This window comes from Plectropomus leopardus, chromosome 15 (genome assembly GCF_026936395.1).
Source record: "Plectropomus leopardus strain MGB_pleo_1.0 chromosome 15, ASM2693639v1, whole genome shotgun sequence".
Classification (NCBI taxonomy): domain Eukaryota; kingdom Metazoa; phylum Chordata; class Actinopteri; order Perciformes; family Serranidae; genus Plectropomus; species Plectropomus leopardus.
Genome location: NC_142190.1, coordinates 27,058,072 through 27,072,423, shown reverse-complemented (window position 1 = coordinate 27,072,423; position 14,352 = coordinate 27,058,072). Strand labels below are relative to the sequence as shown.

General features: G+C 37.4%; 1 protein-coding gene across 8 annotated transcripts in view; it reads right to left on the bottom strand.

Moving 5' to 3' along the window:
• The window catches only part of npas2 (neuronal PAS domain protein 2), a 64,589-nt gene extending 52,116 nt beyond the window's left edge, over nucleotides 1–12,473 (bottom strand). For 3 of the 8 annotated variants that reach the window (XM_042499574.2, XM_088087983.1, XM_088087984.1), the window contains exon 1: nucleotides 12,206–12,470. The gene's annotated coding sequence lies outside the window, so the exon portion shown is untranslated. Of the gene's footprint in view, nucleotides 1–12,205 lie in introns of all 8 variants that reach the window. The other 5 variants (XM_042499578.2, XM_042499580.2, XM_088087986.1 and 2 more) reach the window with 4 other exon arrangements.
• Between the last annotated feature and the right edge of the window lie 1,879 nt (nucleotides 12,474–14,352).

The following is a 14,352-nucleotide window of genomic DNA, read 5'->3' as shown; positions in this document are numbered from 1 at the left end:
TTACCGGAAACGGTGTCTCATTTCTACATAACCATTCAGTCCATCCTCACTGCTGGCTGGTTACACAATGTTCAGGTCAAGGACATTTTGCACTTGTAATTCAGTAAAGATGGAGCACTCACTACATCTTCAAACGTTATCCAACAGCAGAGTACGGAAATTGGAAAAAAAAACACAGGAGGGGACTATTTGGGACATTCTTCACCAAAACATCATTTTCTTCCATTGAGTATCCAATGGAAACAAAAAAAGAGGCACCAGCCAGTGAAGACACAATCGTCATGCCCCTCCTCAGCAGTGCTTTCCCACGAGCGCTGTCCGTCTCAACCAAACAGCCGCTTCACACTAATCCTCCCCTGGGCAACAGCTGAACCCTTGCGCTCACTGAGCTTTACCCGCCGGACAATCCTGTCACGGTGCAGTTTAACACATCCTCACCTGCTGTGCGTTCAGGAAAAAACACATGCCCTTTCCCCATGCTCTTTCATAACTGCCCGTATGTAAACATCCAGAATCATGAACTTAGATAACATCTTTTTTGTGCTGATATTAAGTCAATTAATCAATTAGTCACCAAAAAATGACTTTTTGAAGAATAATTTAATCATTTAAGCAAAAACTAAAAATTAAAATTTAAGCATAATATTAACTGGCTGTGACTATAAAGTATTATTTTAATTTCATCTTATTAATGTGACACTTTGGTATTTTAGTTGTATCATTTCTGGCCTCTTGTTAAAGTGTGATTGGAGACTAGAGACAAAATTAAAGGTCCAGCGTGTAGGATTTAGTGGCATCTAGTGGTGGGGTTGCATAACTGAATCATCTGTTGTGTGCCAAGCATGTAGAAGAACTATGGTGGCAATGCAAAAAAATGAAAATATCTATCTAGAGCCTGTGTTAAATTTGTCCATTCTAGGGCTAGACCCACTCCATATGTATATATTAGTGATGTGCAAGTCGATTTACAGCCTGCGACTTGACCCACGGTTTGGGTAAGCTTGTTAGAGAATATTGCAGGTTTTGGGCAGGCAGGTCAACGTTGTTCTCATGAAATGATCGTACCTTTTTCTATAAAAAGTAATGCAACCAAATTCTTACATATCCCACATGCCCAACCATGTTTCTTTTCCTAAATCAAACCTCAGTAACTTTAACTGCCTAAACCTTACTTCTGTAACTTTAAGTTAATAACATGACTTTAGGTAAATGTCCTTTGCGGGGCACTGATTTGTAGGATATCATTTGTAGGATATTATAACTGTTCTATATGGATACGTTACCATGCCATAAAGTGAAAAAGCAGCATTCTGAGTATGTAATTTACAACTTTAAATTCAGTGCAATAGTCCAATTCCTGCTTACTCTTCCCCTCTCTCTATCTTTCCCCTCTAACACAGAAAGCAGCTTCATCATCAGCACTGATGGCTTCAGCTTTCTGGTATTTGACCAGGAAAATCTGTTTCCGTTTGACATATGCCTATCTAAATCTCTCCAGCCATAATATCCAGAAAAAATATTTCCCTCAGCAAATACGTACGCCTAACACGGTGCCTTAACAGCAAGCAAGTGCCTCTCTATCCACACTGAATCCATTAAATATGCACTTCTGTAACGTCATGTAAACAAACAACTGTACAGATCAGCTGTGCACTCATGTAAACAAATCATGTGAGTTATATCAACTGTGCACTTTAGATCACATTTAAGGCGCTTAAAAGATGGGTGCTGCCTTCCTACGTTTGCAGGTTTTAAACAGAAAAATGTGTTTTTTATTGTGATATTTACTAGGAATGGCATGCAATATAGCCAACAACAAGTAGGGTGTTTTAAGTGATGGTCATCAGAAACTATGAGCTCATGTTTGTGTAGTCACATATTGGGTTTGGATCATTGATTAACACATATGTGTATGGTTAAGGCATGCCAAATTGGTTCAGAGCCGGGTTGTTTAAAAAACCCTGACTCAAACATCACTCTAGTATAGTATAGAATATCAAGGGCTCATTGTAGGGAAACAAACGAAAAAAGGATTCCTAGTTTCAGATGATTTTCAACTCTCGAAAACATAGTTATTAATATTTTATACAATTTCTGGCATTAGGTGTCCCTAAACTACAAACTTGACCTTTAATATTTATTAACTAATGAACTAATGAATGTGTCCCATCATTTTTAGTGCGTAGTGAGCTCAGTCCTATTCAGTCTAATTTTATGTCGTTTTTCTTACTCATTTTGTGTTTACTTTTCAAGGTTATACAACAACATTTGTCATTGATTTTGGTTCTTTACCCAAAGTGCCTTGTAATTACACATTCACCACACAGCACAGCCTCGCTGTGGGTGGCTGCATCCCTTCAATGAAAAAGCAGTCCTTTAAAAACAAATATCTTTTCACCAGGTAGGTCTACTCTCAAATTTCCTCATAATTATATTCTTTCAACAATTCTAAATGAATCACCGAATTATTCCCGGCCTGTTATTGTGTGCTGCTGCTCAGGAAAGGATGCAATTACCTAAGGCAGTGTGTGAGCAAATATGTGGGTCACAATTCTAGGGCACGGGTGGAAAGGGCAATGCAGCTCTTTCTTTGTAGCGTTGTCTCAAGCTCGGATCATATGTTACATCTCTGATTAAAGTCCCGGCTGTGGAAGGGTCCTGATTCTTTTATGATGCATAACTTCCAATTGATAGCAATAATAATAATAATATTCTTATAAATTCATCAGTGAGTGTTTGTAAAGCCACAAGCAGCCTCTCTCTTCTGCACAGACTCTGCAGTGAACTTAAAGAGCCTTTTGCAAGCAGCCCATGGAAAAAATGACCTTATGTCTCCATTCCTATCTATTGCTATTTCATTTTCCTTGTTATGAAACACTGCCGTCCATATTTCCAACGCGTCCTCCTGAAGCACACGAATCTCTCTCATTAAAATCAGGTTTCTTTTTAGAGAGGAAAGCAGCGTGCAGTAAACAACATTCTCTTTGATGAAACAGCTAAACAAATGGCTGATTTTTTGATTCAAATAAACCCAAAAGCACTGGACCGTAGCTATCTTTTCTTTCCCAGATTGAAACAGCAGACATTATTGGCAGCTACACATTAATTTTTCATGTATTTGTAAAGTAATTAACGTTTTAGTTTAACTACAGGACACATTATCAGCTGTAGATGGCCTCTTTTTCACCTAAGGGTGTTAACTAAAAAAAAAAATGAGTTGACATATAATCACAATAGATGCCTGAAAGTGGGTTAATAACGTCTGCATTTTTAATGATAAAAGGCTGGATCATTTGTCGTCTGGGAAAAAAAAATAATCACACTGACTTGTTTTCACACGCTCGCGTTTTGCTTCATGCCTGACTAAAGGACGGTGAAATACAGCTAATTTGGATGCTTGAAAAGACTACAATCCCTGTGAGTGCACACATTATTCAGGATAACAGCTCATATTAACAGGGAAGCAGATTGGTGTAGTAGGACATCAGGCTTCACTGTAATAATGATTCATGATTCATTCATCCTGCTGAAGGGTCCTTGAGCAAACTCTTAAATCACTTCCAGCTCTGTGAGAGACCCTGTCCTCTGACCTCCCAGTGGAGGAAGAGAATTTCTGGACAGATTTCCATGATTTTTTTTGACACACAATAAAATATATAAGATAAAGGCATCCAGTTGTTTTAGTTAAATTTAACTAATTCTCTGGATGTTTTCCAGACTCCGCCTGACAATCAAACTGATCAGCTTTTGGCCATCACAGATTGCAGATGATGACCTACTGAACATCAAAAAGAATGATGAGGCCAGTGTGAGAGTGTTTGTTTCGTTTATCATAAGAACTGACATGCCCGTTTATAGCCGTCTGCTTTGTAACGTATTTTACTCAACAAAAACAAACCACATTGTGATGCACATGCAGCCAACACCCTGAGCAAAAGATCTGAATCACATCTAGGTCACACACAGTCGCATATTGTGAAACCATTTTTTTCTGGATCTGAAATACAAAGTGTAGCCACACCCGCTTTTTTAAAGGAACCTGTTGTCGAGGAAAACAGATGAAAGCTCAAGAGATAGGCGGTATTTAAAAGACAGACTTAATAACTTTCTAGTATTTTTTAAGTTGTATTTTTTCGACAGAAGAAAAAAAAAAACATGATGTCATTTGTAACAAAATACTTTAAGAGCTTGTATTTGCATATCTGAGGTATTTAAATACATGTCATTTTAACGTCATTGTCATTTTATCCTCCAATAAGACATTTTTATTCCCAAATTGTAGAATAAAATGTACAACAATTAGCCTGGTCTAATCACAATCTTTGGCTACATGCAAATGGATCATCTAACATTCTTTTCTATAGTTGTTGTTGATGTCGAGGGAAGGAGAGGTGATTTTTTTCTCTCGTACTATGTTCTTCTTTAACATATTCTGCTGTAATGGTACAGTTTTTTGTCTTTTGGACCGGTTGAAGTGGTTGCTTGTTATGTTGGAGATCTTTGAAATTACTTACTCCACTGCACTTCAAGGTTCAACATAATTTTTTTGTTTATTTGTTTTTCAGAAATCTTCATGCCTAAAGTAAAATTTACTTATTGCCATTAAAACTGATTTATTCATTAGTATTTTATAAACTATGTATGTCCAACTCACTCCTCAGCTACGTCCATCATCAGCCCTACAAAACAAGGCTGGTTTAATTCTTTTTTACCACTTGCCTGATCATGCAAGTGAATTGCTAGATTTACTAACTTGAAACTGCATTTTATTTGCCCTAAGCAATTGAGCAATCCTTAAAAGTATACTATGCCTGATTGCCGGTTTGTAACCACATTCACCAGCCGAAGTGGAGGTAAAAGCCATACCCAGATTCTATCCTGTTGGCATTTTGCCACGCTATATTTGCATTTTTTTTGCGTCTTTATAAAGTCACCTGAGCACTTTGGGTGTTCACGACCATAAATGTCTTGAACACAGTAAAGAGGAAGAAAATTCAGGCAGAGGTCAGAGTCTCTGCAGAAAAATTCGCTGCCACACACTTCTAGTGGGTCATAAATGATGATTTAGAGGGATTACTTCTGTTGAGTCCTGACTTCTATTTATTGCTATAAAGGCTCATAGCGTTATTGTCACCTGATAGAACTTGTGCATCACTGTGGCCTAATTGTTCAGTTCCTTGTGTTACATTTCAATTGGCTGCTCACTCAGTCAGTCAATGGGCGCTTTGACTGACAGAAACCACCCAGCATGCACCGCTGAGATCACAGCCTCCCACCTCCAGTTGGCCATTTCTAATCTGTGATGCAGAGCTCATCTTTTGAATGTAGGTGGGTTATGACCAAATCCATATTCAGGTGACTAGTCTTTGTATAGGATGCATTTTTGTATTTTCTAATAACAAATTACTTGTATTTTAGATAGGGGTGAGAATAATCAGAGGCCCATGTTGTCACAATACTCAAGTTTAAAGCAAATTTAAATGGTGTGCTGTATCTTGAGTATTGCAACACAATATACTGCAATATATTGTGATTTATTACCTTTTTTCGACTGCAAATTATGTCCCCAAAGGAAAATGTTGTCAGAATCTGTTTTATCTAATGAGCTTAAAAAAAGTTTTTGGTCTGTTCATCTCACTTCAATCATTTTTATTGCAGCAGAATGTATTAACTACACATAAAAGCAATTTATTTTCTTCTAAAAGTCTACCAAAAGTTTATTTGTATTTGCAATATCAAAACTTTGTGCAATTAAAAAAAATATACTTGGTGTCGACACAATATTGCCATAAGAAATTACAATACTAAACTGTACCAGTTTTCCCCCACACCTAATTTTGAATAAATACATATTACCATACCACTGTTTTGTATTTTATTTTGAAACATTTAATTAAAAAAAAAGGTATGTCATATTTGAAACAAGACAATTTTTGATGGACTTGTGCCACTGAGCTCAAGTCATGTGAATCAGTTATATGGACAAAGAAAGGGTCTCCAAAAAAATAAAAATGGAAAATTGCTGTGCAGCCGACAATGTAGCACTCACATAGCAGCTGAATTAATTTCACCTGCTCCTTAATGACCCTCACTTATGTAGATGACATTTTCGCTCCTCATAATGAGGAGAGCTACCTCAAAAGCTACTCAGAACATTTCAGGTCACCGCCGTACATTTTGGTCTAGTGTACTACTGTAGCATCTTTGTAAAGGTTTCACACATTTTGTTCAGATTTTTATCACGCATAACACCATTTTCATGCTACGAATATACAAAGAGGAAGCAAAATCATATAATGTGATAAGTCTCAAAGCCTGAAGAAGGGAACTTTAAAAAAAAAAAGCAGCTAAATGTCTTAATCATGCCCCAGTGGATGTGAGCCTGAAGCTACTGAGGACAATGACTGTGTGCTTTGGAGCAAGAGATCAGCGACAGAGGCAAGGGCGATGACGTCTGTAGAGGCAGTTATATAACTGGAGCTGAACATTTTGTCTGTCATAGTTACAAGGTTAAAGAGGGTGACATGAATACCAGTCATAGTCTCAAGAGTCATGTGCAACATAGTTCCACTGGCCGAGTTAACCGCGGCAAGCATCACGCAGTACAGTGCAGTGTAGAGCAGGAGGAATGTCCATGATTGATGTTAACAATTAGCATGTCTTTCTATTTGGACACATCGCCTGTCTCAGCACTTCAAGGCTCCTCAAAATTGTCCTTACTGAGGGTTCACCAGCCGTTCACTATTCCAAAAATGTTTACCAAGGCATGACAAGCCAGTCCTTTTTTTAAAGTTCAGACTACAGTAAAGACGACAGAGCACAGTGTACTGAAGTTTGACAGTTGGAAAGATTTGACTCAACAACACTGATTAACATTTTTTTTAAACCCAGAGAGTGATGTCGCCTTTGTGAATGCTGCAGCTTCAGAGCTTTTACAGATGGATATGAAAACAATATATTAAATATTAACAGAAACTTCACAAGAATGTTCTTTTCTTACATTTGTATCGGTTTTGTTTGTATACTGGAGCATCAATAAAGCACAAACTGACATGTAGATTACAGAGGCAGGAACATTTTTCTGTGCTCACTGTAAATCTGTGTTTAAGACGTGAATACAAACATGATTTTGTGACATCACACACTGGAAGCCGATCATAATCCAGTATTTGAATTACACAAGCGTGATGTGGAAACTTTAAGCCTGTAGCGCACACACACTGAGAGAGGACTTTTCAGTAAAGTAGGAGACAACCTGTTGCCAGCAGTTAAACTTTCTAAATAAAAATATTTCCATATCTAGCAATTCACGATTTTTCAGTAAGGAAGACAGACAGAATATCGACTTACATTTTAAGAATTCAAGTAGTTTATTGAACTTTGGACCTTGTGGAAAAACCACATCGGACAGTTCAAAGCAGAGTTTTTTTATACATCTTCAAACTAGATTTAAATGCAACTTATTATCATCATGATTTTGCAATTAGTTTTCTCTCATTTCAAGATGAACATGGTTAATTTACTTATTTAGTGAGGGCAAAATTATATAATGTCTATAGAATTTGCTATTTCTGTTTGTTTCATCATACTGATGATATATATGATATATAGCTGAAATGCATCTTGTGTTCTTTTTTTTTTTATCCTCATCACAACCATACCCCTCTACAGTTTCAGATTTTTGAAGTAGTGTGAGCTGCAATTTTGAAGATATATATTTTGTTTTTTGTTTATCTCTGAAGATAAGTGGTAACTGTTGCTTCCAGCATTGGAGAATAAGCTCTCTAACAATAAAGGAAGTAAATGCTCACCCACCATTTAAGCAGGCTTTAGGCATAAATCCAAATGTAGCACAAAAGGGGTTGTGAGAGATTGATGTTTGAAATATTTTTGCGTAAGCATCAAAATACTGGACTAGTTCATAACAAGACTGGGGCAATATGAAAACAGGGTCAATTCAGAGTAAATGCTGCTAATCTAGCATTAGTTATGTGGGCCCTTAAAACAATATTAAGCTGTTTCACACCAAAGCTATTAATAGCCATGTTGATAATAAATAAATTGAAAGCAATTTCTGAACTTTTCCTTGAACTTTCAAAAATTGTAAAACTGAAATATCCTTATGTTCTGACTGTAATTTCATATATTGTATCAGTCTCCTCTAACGTGTCAAGTTTTATCTATGTTATCAGACAATGTTTAATTCCTATTTCCCGTGAACCCCCATTTTTAACACTGAGCTTCATATTGCGGTGACAGCACTGCCACATTATAAAAAATACTTTGCAATAACATACTACAATTTTCAATATCTACCGTACAACTTTCTCAAAATCATACGGGACATGGTTCTCAGGAAAGCCTGTGAGATAAGGAATAACATTATAGGCACAGCCTTAATCAGTCTGTCCTCACCAGAAACTAAAAGTCTTATGCTAAAATGCATGTAACCTTTACACTAGTTGCCTGTTTGCATTTTCATCATTGTTTCACCATCTTTTGTTGCCACACTGTAGTGATTGCACACAGGCAAACTGTATGTTGGTCTACTTTTCTAGCAATAATAACCACTGTGTAAATATTCCCTACAACTAGGGGCAAAAATAATTATTAAGAATTAGCTTCTACAAAAGCAAAACAAGACAGCAACAGCACACAGTGTGGTGCATAACTGAGAAGTTATTACCTCTGTCAAACTCAGTGAGAAATAAACTACATTTCTGCATTAATTTAACACCTGATTAAGTTCAATGTATGCACCAATAACCCCACATTAATCTCAACAATGACTTGTGCTTAAGAATACTGTTTTGCCATTTCTTCCTCAACATCCAGTGCTCAATCGTGTTTATTGTTGTGCATTACAATTGTACAAAAGTGTTCCATGACTTGCATTCTTTGGAAATGAGCAAACTGTCTCCAAGTGTTGGACGTTTAACATTTAAAACACTGAACACATCAGCAACTAGTGTTACAGGTTGTCAAGGTGCATGGGAATCTAGTCTGGTTCTGATGGAAAGTACATACTTCAAATGCCTGTTAAATACAGTCATAGTGCCTGTTTTCCATCTCTCTGTGCTTTTTCTATTTTATTACCGACTAGGTAATGTTTTTACTGTTCAGTCTAAGCATGCCTCTGATGGTTTAGGCCAAATATTTCATGTATATGGTATGTCTGTGAAAATAACCCTGATAAATAAAAGTACACGTTGAGCTATATGAAACTTGATTACACTTGATTATGAAAGATAAAACAAAACAAAACACTAATATAGGATATGCCATAGGATTACGTTTCTTATTCTCATGGGAAACTATTGTTATAGTCAAGAATAAAACAACAGCACACCCATATATGCTATAGGTATCAAACAGGAAGCAAGGACAAAGACTTACGTACATGTATCATAAGCATTTCCATGTAATAAAGTTTAGAATTAAGCTTGGGATGTTTTTAGAGATCAAACTCAAAGATTAATTTCCTGGACTTCCTTTCATACAGAACTTAGCCAAATGTCTGTTCAGCTTCAAAACCAGCACTTCGTTTTCATTTCTAAAAGACAAAAACATTTATGTCAATTTGATTAAGATGTATATATTCATACAAAACCCTAAAAACAGGCTGCTCACAGACAAAGGGATAAGATCCCCAATGTTTAAGGTTAGGAGAGCTTAGTAATTTGCAATCTGTGCTGTTAGTTAACCTGCTGTCAGATTTCACTCCATTTTTTGTGTGTTTGAGATGAATCAACATGGGTTGAACATTCAACATTCATTCTATGTGGAGCGCCGCTCTGTTTTCTTAAAGAGACAGAGGCTAGAAACGAGCTCTCCGCTGTTGAGCAGACCTACCCCATTTGTGCATGCCCAGTCACACTAAGCAGCTCTAGCAATATTCAGACTAGCGTTCAGTTTAAGCTTGCAGGACATGGCCCAGTAACCTACTTTCCCCACAACATGCTCTGTAACATCAGAGACGAGGCTGTGTGTCATCAGTTAACTAACCTTCACCGCAGCATACTTTCAGCATGGAGCCGTAGAAACCCAGACAGAGCACTGCTGACGCAAAAAAACATCAGAATACAATGATCACAGTTATGTCTCAGAGAAGGAAATGCCCATAACGCCTCTTGCTCAGTTCACTCTTAAAGGTGAAATGCAGTGCTGCGAAGTGATCATCTTCGCATAATAAAAGGCAGAGAGTAAGAAAAGATACAAAAATAGGGACATTGTTTGCAATAAGAGGAAAAGAGAAAATGGTGAAAGAGATTATTCATAAATACTAGATAAGTCACGGTCATAAAAAAGATTTTTAAAATGACTTCACTCATATTTGTGACAAACCGTCTCTTGATTGATAGATAAGATTTCATGTCATTTATTCTTTCATCTTATTTTATGAGACAGCACCACATCATTATGACATACTAATGCATTTTTATGAAACAAAATCTAATAAAATTAACAATTTATACAATCTCCTACTTCAAAAAGCATCAAAGTCTTAAATTTAAACCATTTTACTAGTTCTCCCCAATAAAACATTGAGCCCTATATATTCACCCTAACTGGAGTGGCACCAGGACAACGCCTTGGGTTCCCCCTTTTATCTGTGTACACCCCATCCTATTACAGTCTATGTACAGTATCTGGTGAATGGCACTATAACATGTACAACCCTCTAACCTGATACCCCCAAACCACTCCACTGAGTTTGTAGGTTAACATAAAAGTCAAACACCCAAAGCAGACGCAAAGGCTAACATACTGCAAAGATAGTGAGCCACTAACACACTTGGTGTATTCTCACTCTGCTTAACAAATCTAGAAATTATGATTTGACAACAGATGACACTGGTGATACGTCTGCTTAGAAATTCAAGACTTCTTGACCGGACTGTGGGCTGACTGGTTGAATTTCCGGTGATATATCACTGGTTGTTGTGTCTATTCTCATTTTATTTATGTATGTCTATTTAAACACTGAGTGAGTCAGCTGTCAATAGAAGGCAGCCATAGTACAGATAGGATAAGGATTGCAATTGACCCCTGACTTCTGTTTCCATGAGGACGGACCTTATACCAAAATGTAATACACTGTAATACCATGTAATATTCCACAATGTAAATGAGGGTGCCTGGATTTAGTGACTGGACGAAAACTTAGCTGAAGGGAGATAAAGATAGCATGAGTCATGAGGCTGGCCCAAATGTTTAGCAGCATGATGTAAAAAAGAAAAAAAAAAACGTAGCATATGGTGCAGTGAACACCCCAGTTCAGTCAGTCATGGAACACCCCATCCTGTCCCACTCAGCTGTCAGCACACATCCTCATCACTATTCATGTCTGCTGGGCCAACCTCAGCACTGACGCAGCAAGCCGGCAAAATGGCTCAAACCTCACAGTGAATGTCCATGAATGAAGATGCCGAACAATCAGTTGGACACTGACAATTAGACTGTGACATCATTTGCATGGTGGCTCCTTTCAACTACAACATGGGCGGTTTTTTTTCATCAGGTCCCTCAACAAAGTGACACAGTTGCCACTGACTTGGCAGCATGAGCCTTGCTTTATCAAACTCCTGTGAATTTGGTGTCTTTCCCATTCAAATAAACAGTCCCTCTTACACAAATAAACCATCTGCATTGCCCCTTTAAAAGCATGCAACTGTCATTTAGGCAAACATTTCATTCTCCTCAAATCATAAAATTGAGTGTGATTTCTCAGATGTGCCCAAAACCAACAGTTTGTGTCCAGGTAGCTATGTCAAAGTTAGACAGCATCCTCAGACAGCTTCACACATTATTAATACCAGAGAAAATGTCACTCTCTTAAAATACACTCAATGGCACACAGGTTAAGTTACAGCGATGCATATAACTTGACGTACATGTTACGTACATGTGGTTAATAGTCCTGTAAATCTGATTTTGGCTAACTTAAAAGCTGAAAAGCACTCACTGCATCCAAAAAATAGCTAAAAACAGAGTGAATGTTATCCATTGGCGAAAAGCAAAATGTTTTAAACTCCTTTTTTCGTATAAACTCCTTAGCATGAAACGAGGTTTTTTTTTTAATTTTCCAACTGTTAACGTTAGCTAACGTAGTAACAACCGTGACGTTACCGGTAACGAAACGGACACTGCGGAACAAACCGTTTAACGTTAGCACGTAGTCAAAAAGACGAAGCTGTGAACTTACCTTTACTCTGCTGGTTCAGGGTCAAACGCACCCAAACGGCAGCATGTGGTAAAGAGGCGCTTTAACCGACCAAAGACCCCGCCGTCCTATATTCCAAAAAGTTGTCCAGAGATGAAACTGCACCGGCGGTGTGTGTTGGGGATACAGCCTGTTGAGGAGGAGCTCACACACACCTCACACTAAATGTTCTCATTTACCAGAGTGCTGGTCAAAACGCGTCCTGTCCACACACACAGATGAAGGCTGAATGAAGACTTTTTCCGCAGCCAGCCACAGTCGGTCCACACTCAGAGTCCCGCCCACTGGACTACTAAATAAAGTTATGTGAGCGCGCGCACACGCTCGTGTGCGTGTGTAGCGCTGCTGCTGCTGGTTGTGCTGTAGGGAGACCCTTTAAATGAACAGTGAATGAAGAATATTTTATGCACTCCGAGGATCTGTGAAATTCCCTGATCATGGAAAGTGGAAGTCGGAACATTACATAAAAAATAACTGAGTATACTGTATATAGGCTACCGCTATTCCATATATGTGCAGTACATTGATGTGTTGTGATTGGTTTGAGTCATGCTTTGTGCTCTGAGTCATGCTTACTAGGGCCATTACATAGCTGATCATCACATGTTGGGCTACATGGGTTGGGCAAATCAAAGAAATTCTGAAAATATAAAGACAAATGCACTGGTGAGGTGCATTAATCTACAAATCAACAGAGTCCAAATCTAAGTCAAGTTCCAATACCACAGTGTAAAAATGCTCAATCACAGATGGCCTAAAAGGCCCTGCATTCACAACCTTAATCTATAATATTGCCTCAGATTTATAGATTTCTCTGTGGTGTCAAATCCTTATCTACAAAATAACTGAACTGTAGCTGTGACATAAATTCAGAAAAGTACACAAATTTCCCATCTGAAATGAATGTAGAGCAGATTTTATAATGCATAGCATAAAATAATAGTATTCAAGTGAAGTAATTTATTTAAAGCATGTGCATGTGCTTCCCCAATAAAAACATTAAAGTACTCGATGACTTTTATTTTGACAAGACATTTATACCATACATTGCTGCAGAAAAGACACAAATTAGTGCAGAAAAATAGTATTTAATGCTCAAGGACCTTCAGACCCCCTCGTTTCATAAGTATCCCTGTCCCCATATTGAAACTAAACCTATGTCTTTGTAGTACTTGATCATCTTCCATCACTGGAGCAATTTTAAAAATGTCAGCTTTCATCAATGACCTGCCATTCATTATTCCCTTAACTTTTACGTTATCAGACATTTAACCAACTAAAAGTATTGCTGGAAATGATTTTCTTTCATAGTGGACAGACAGGTAAAAAAATAATTATTATAGAATTAATTATTTTGACATTTTTGTGTGCATCCATTTCCAAAAACAATGCATCCTATGATGCAACTTTGAGACCCTTTCAAAGAGGACATAACACATCTGTTTGCACAGGCTGTGTTGTACACCATTCAAAGATGCAATTAGGTACTTGTTCATTTAAAGTTTTATGAAATTAAAAAGGCGATTTACGATTATTTAACAAAAAAACTTTAAGGAACATTCACAATTGAAAAAAAAGAAGATATTTGAATCGGTACGAGTGCAGCTCTAAAAATAAAGACATATTTGGAGTCAACTAGCACATCTGAGGCCTTTATCGACAAAACATCTGTGATATGAGAAGCCAGTTTTTTAAAATGGTACCTGCTCTGCACATTTCTTTCAAATTACAGTTTCTGCAGAGTCACTACTGCTACATTAATAGCTCAGAATCAATTTCATAACTATAGATGACTATAGATGATTAAATGTATTTTGGAGTTAAATATAAAGAATCATTCAAGCTAGAACGTCACAGCTGCAACTTTACATGCCAAGTGAAATCGGGGTCAAACCACACAGACCCAGCCAGTTTATAGTGTCAAAGTGAACTTAAACTGCATGTGGTGAATGTGTGTAACCACAATAACAATCAATCTGTCTCGCAGTTATAATACCAGGCTGTGAGATGACGTTACATCGGCCGTGCACTTCTTTTGTGAACCACAATGGTAACTATATGCAGATCTTTTTTTGCGAGGGTCAGATATGTATAAATATAAATCATAGAACTTTTCCTTCAGTTTTACA